The sequence below is a fragment of the Lucilia sericata genome, unplaced genomic scaffold (assembly GCF_015586225.1).
Source record: "Lucilia sericata isolate MDLA Ls3-8-SP2 unplaced genomic scaffold, ASM1558622v1 Contig000145F_arrow, whole genome shotgun sequence".
NCBI classification, from domain to species: domain Eukaryota; kingdom Metazoa; phylum Arthropoda; class Insecta; order Diptera; family Calliphoridae; genus Lucilia; species Lucilia sericata.
Genome location: NW_023994177.1, coordinates 229,749 through 235,748, shown reverse-complemented (window position 1 = coordinate 235,748; position 6,000 = coordinate 229,749). Strand labels below are relative to the sequence as shown.

At 34.9% G+C, this 6,000-nt stretch overlaps 1 long non-coding RNA gene across 1 annotated transcript; it reads left to right on the top strand.

Annotated features, from left to right (window-relative positions):
• The first annotated feature begins 5,174 nt into the window (after positions 1–5,174).
• Positions 5,175–5,939, top strand: LOC119601165. The gene is made up of 3 exons (XR_005231184.1): positions 5,175–5,291; positions 5,374–5,496; positions 5,575–5,939. It is a non-coding gene; the product is annotated as an uncharacterized LOC119601165 (long non-coding RNA).
• Positions 5,940–6,000: the final 61 nt, after the last annotated feature.

Sequence of the window (6,000 nt, the reverse complement as noted above, 5' to 3'; positions counted from 1 at the left end):
AACTGAAAATTCTAATAATGCTGTACTCAAACTCAAGAAATCGTTGTACGGACTAAAACAGTCTGGTCGTGAATGGAATTTCAAATTAGATGATTTTTTGAAAGGATTAGGATTTGTTGTCTGTCCAAGTGAACCCTGTTTGTACACCCGACATCATAACCAAAAGCTCAATTTTATTGCCGTATATGTTGACGATATTATCGTAGCAAGTTCTGACAAAAACGAATTACACGAAATCAAGAAGCAAATATCAAGTAAGTTGAAAATTGTTGACAAAGGTCCCTTAAATTATTTTTTAGGAATGGAAATCGAAAGGGATGGAGAAACTGGTTCGATTACCATAAGTCAGAAAAATTATATTAAGGATCTTTTGAGCGAATATAAAATGGAACAATGCAAACCAATGTCAACACCTCTAAACGAAGGATTTCAGTTAAAATGTTCCAGTGAAAATTGTGATAAGGTTAATGAAACCGAATATCAATCGTTGATAGGTGCTCTAATGTACCTAGCCCTCACAACAAGAGCGGATATATTACATTCAGTTTGTAAACTTTCGCAAAGAAACAAGAATCCCCACACAGAACATCAAGAAGCAGCAAAACATATTGTCCGTTATTTGTCGAAGACTCAAGACTTCAAATTGCACTACCAAAAAACTGGTAACCCCATAGAAGGTTTTGTTGATGCGGATTGGGGAGGTGACCAGATAGAACGCAAATCATACACAGGGTATCTATTTTTCTATGCTGGATGTATATTTTCGTGGGAATCCAAGAAACAAAACACCGTAGCCCTCAGCAGCACTGAAGCTGAGTACATAGCTTTTTGCGCAGCAGCTAAAGAAGCCGTTTATTTGAAAAAATTGTGTTTGGAGCTTGGATTAAATAATTTGCAAGAACCCATTATCATAAGTGGTGACAACTTAAGTGCACAACAACTAATAAAGAACCCAGTGTACCATGCGCGGAGCAAACACATTGATATCAAGTATCATTTTGTCCGCGATATTTATAAAAATAATGATATCATTTTGAAATATGTACCAACTAATGAAATGATAGCAGATATTTTAACTAAAAATTTAGGAAAAATTAAACATTACAAATTTACTGATTTAATGGGATTGTATTGATATTTTAAAGTATTTTTGTATTGAGGAGAAGTGTTGATTTGTTTTTAAATTGTACTTTACAATACAAATACTTTGTTTGAATTTTATGTTTTTAATCAATGTAGTTTGGTATCATATTTAATGTAAAAATATTATTTGTCACTTGCTGAAAAACTTTTGTTGAATAAACTTCATTTTTGTATAAAATATAGAAAATATATTGTGCTTGTTGTTATTGGTATTTGTTTGGCCTTTATATTAAAAAGGAAAGATTCCAACATATTTTCTATTGCATTCAGCGAAATTAACAAAATAACAAGTAAGAAATTACAGTCGGGCGTGGCCGACCTTATGGTACCCTACACCAATTGCGAATATTAAATGTGATTAATTTATGTTAATCTTATATAGGTTCCAAATAATGTCTGTTCATGTACTATGAGAAATAAAAGACCGATTTCAATCATTTTCAATAGCCTTCGTCATTGGATCCAGAGAATAGTATGTGTCGCCTGATGGCTCATCAATTAATTTGTTTATTTAATTTATTATTTTTATTTTCATTTAATTTAAAATATTTTTGTTAATTTAAATATTTTTTTTTTTGTGGGCTATTCTAATGTTGTTTAATTTTGTCTTATTTACCAAATTGTTAGTGATACTTATTGTAAGATCATTGTTGTTGTTTAGTTCATTTGTCCGTTAGGATTTTTTATATTGTTTTGCATTCCTTTTTGTTCTCATTTGTTTACGAACTAAACGCATTCTTTGTCCCTATATTCTACTGCAGTAGTTTCGTTCAGTTTATTTATTTGGAAATAAACTGTTGTAAAAATACATAGACAAAAGAATTTGTAGGCTCAGTATTAACTGACATTAATATTAAAGTTTAGTTTGTTAAGGATAAAGACTGCGGTAAGTCGCTTACATTATTTATAAGTTTCTTTTGTAATAATTGTAAATTTTTATAGAAATAAACGGTTGCTCAAATATATGCATCATTAATTTCACATTTGTGATTCATTTATTTGGGACTTGTTAAATTCGCTGTCCTCAACATAAAGGCTCAGGTCGCAGCCAGCGACAAATTTTATTTTGCATTCCTTGGTGCGGTTGTGTTCCATGTCTGCCGGAACAACGAAATTTATTTGAAATCTTGAGCGAAGGTGTTCCAAGGTGCCTGAACAAGATAAGCCTTTTTTGATTTGTGGTTCTAAGCTGCCGGAACAAATAAAATATTTTGGATTTTTGATTTGTGGTTCCAAGCTGCCGGAACAAATTGAAATAATTGTGAAGTGGTTCTATATTTGCTGGAACAAAGTGTTTAAAATAAGTGTGTGCATTTTTGTGGTTCCTTATATGACGGAACGAGTAAAACTTTTATTAAGCTGAATTTGTGTGAAGTTATTTGCTGTCCTGCTGGAACCAATTATAATTGTGTTTTTTTATTTGTGATCTTGTGGTTCCTTGGCTGCCGGAGAAATTAAATTTTAATCTACATTGAATAACAATTAATTTGTGAATTTTTGTGTAGCCCTAAGCCTGCCGGAACAAATTTATTTTTTGAGAAATATTTGGAGTGTGTTGCTGTTTAATATTTGTGATTTTGTGTGCCCTTTGAAAACGTTTGAGATTCATAATGCAATGGTCGCCAGCTAGAAAAAGCACTCGTTTGCAGACGGCAACGAGCCAAAATGTGAAAAGTTCCACGCCTGCCGGAACTGAAAGTTTAGCAAATGTGTCTCAAATGCCGTCGGTACAAAATGTCAGTTCTGTCGCCCCCGGAACAACAACAGCAACTAGTGCCTCCATAAGTGCCCCTAGAGAACCGACACCTACCATATCAACTCATAACATTTTTAGTTCTTCAATTGAAGAGCCCTTAAGTCTGCCGCCGTTAGTGCCCGGTCCTAATGCGAGAACCCAGCCACCACAAGCTATATCGTCTGATAATGAGAACCTGCAACGACAAATTGATATCCTGCAAGCCCAGTTGGCAAACGCTCAACGCGCTTTAAGAGCAAATCAAAATTTAAACATGCCAAGTGTTATTGGACAAAATGCGCCAGTAATTCAAAGTATGAGCAGTGGCCCTGAAGACATGGTTGATCGTCGGAATCCAACGCCATATTCCTATGGTAGTCAGTCAGACCAGTTGATGACATCTCAGCCTCTTTTTGTTTCCCCTGCAACAATGTCCATGCCAGTACAACGCAAACTTTATGATCTGCCTGAATTTTGTGGTACTGCCGAGGACTGGCCAATGTTTTTGTCTGCCCTTGAACATTCGACAGCCGCATATTCGTACAATAATTTTGAAAATTGTTTGAGATTGCAGAAGGCTTTGAAAGGTGAAGCCAGAGAGTGTGTGAAGTCGTTGCTCATCCACCCAAATAATGTGCCAACAGTTATAGAGCAATTAAAGCTACAATATGGTCGCCCAGAGTTGCTTATTCGATGCCAGTTGCAACAGATGAAGGAAGTTCAGCCCATAGCAGAAAACGCGATCGATAAATTGGTGCCATATTCCATTAAGGTCAGAAATTTAGCAGCATTTTTGGAATCTGCCAATGGTCATCAACATTTGTCGAATCCAACTCTGATGGAGGAGTTAGTCCAGAAGCTTCCAATGAGTAAACGTTTGGATTGGGCCCAGTTTGCTTCAACTTTACCTCAGTTGCCGACTATTTCGGATTTTAGTACCTGGCTCCAGCGTGTTGCAAATTTGGTAAGAAGTGTGCAAATAAGTAGTTCAAGTGGCGGTAGATCTAGCAGTGATCCAAAAAGGAAAGTGGTTTTATATGCTTCTGATGGCCCAGAACGGCAGTTAAAATGTTTTTATTGTGTTGGCCCACATAAAATTTTTGATTGTAAGAAATTTTTAGAATTGAGTGTTCCTAATAGATGGAATGAAGTGAAGAGATTGAAGTTGTGTTTTTCGTGTCTCAGTGGTGGCCATTCATGTAAAGATTGTCGTCGGCGCAAGCAGTGTCCCATGGAAAAGTGCCAAAGAAATCACGATAAATTATTGCATGAAACTAATCCTAATGAACCAAGTGAACGATCCGTAAATGTGCCGCCAACAGAGAGATCTTCAACAGTCGAGCCAGTGCTTAGTTGTGTTTCCAGTGCTAGTGAAAAAGTGATTTGTTGTGATTTGTTGTTCAGAGTGCTCCCAGTGGTTCTTTATGGACCAAATTGTGCTATTGAAACTTATGCACTCCTTGTAGTGGTGTGTTGTGTCAGCTGTTTGTTTAAATAAACAAACAGACAACATAAAGAACAAAAAGGGACAGAGCGGTCAGATTGCTAGCGGCGCTGGTATGCCCGCGTATTGCGCGGCTAAAGCTCGCCGAATGGGGTGGTTCTTGCCGGCAATCTGGACCACAGACACACACTAACACAAAAATTCATACCAGCATTTGGGGTATTATTAGAAAAAGGGGCCAAAAGTAGTCCTGTATCTCCCTACGGTCATACCTATACACAATATGGCCCTCCCTCTCGAGGATTCATCCTCGCCTTGACGTCCACTTCCTCGACGTCCCTGATCTTCCCTGCAAACATTTAGTCACCCTACTTACTGCCGATTATTAGAAATTTACCACATCATATTAATGATACAATTTTTAAAATTTCATTTGAACATTATAAAAACTTGTTTATTAACAAAAAAAAATTAACAAAAGTAATGTTTTATTTATAAGTTTAAAGTTTTTAGCAAGTTTTAGTTTTAGAGCAAAATTTAGTTTTAAGTTTTTAATCAAATTTAAATTTTTAAATTTTAGCCAAATTTAACTTTAAGTTTTAACAATTAGTTTTTTTTTAGATATTAACCAAAATTTTAATTTTAAGTACAAAAAAATTTAGTTTAAATTTTAACAAAATTTAGTTTTAACAAATTTAGTTGTAGCAAAATTAGTTTTAATTTTAAGCAAATTTTAGTTTTACGTTAAACAAAATTTTATTTTTAAGTTTTTAGCTTTAAGTTTAATTTAAGTTTCAAGTTATTCTACGTCTTTTTTTTTTCATTTTATTTAAGTTTTCCCTTTTATTTTTAGGTCCCTCAACATTGATTACTGGCTGGCTGCTGTGAGTGACAGGATTCTTGAGAGCTGATTGGTTGCAGGAATGGGTTTTCGGTCCGTCCGTATTTCAGTCTGTTAGAGTATTCACGGTAAGTAAAAAAAATATATTGGAAAAACCTTTTAAATAATTTTAAGGACCACTATTTAGCAAATATATGTATATATTTCTAGGCAACCTAAATTCAAACATATCGCGTTTTTTTCTTAATTAATATTTGGACTGAGCTCAAACCTAATCGCGCACGTTTGGCGTAATCACAAACGGGATGACGACGAATAAAAAAAAGACGACAGGTAAGCCTACTTCTATATATATATTTGTTTATTTATCTTTTTCTGTATTTTATTTTCTACGAAATTATTTAAAAGTAGTATTTAGAAGTCCTGTCCGTTTGGTCGTCCGGGTGAATGGTAAGTACTAAGGTCGAAAACCTGATACCTGAGCACCACAGGATTGCTGGTGCTGGTCTGCCAAAAGAGTCCCACGATGGATGGAGCTGGCGATGGCGTGGATTGTTTGCTGTTGGCTTAGTTTCAAATTCCTGTATTGTTTAGTTTCAAGTTTAATTTCCTTTCGTTTTAAGTTCAACTTTACTTGGTTTAAAATTGTAAACTTTAAAATTTTTAAGTATATTAAATAAAATAAAAATTATTTAATTTAAATTGAAATTGGGTTTGTTTCCTTTAAGTTGACAGCCACGGGCTCCACCTTCTTCTTGGGCAGGGAAAAATGAAAAAGACCGACATCTTACTTTTTTGGTAACGAGAAACCTCGGTTACCAATATGGTTCCCATCAA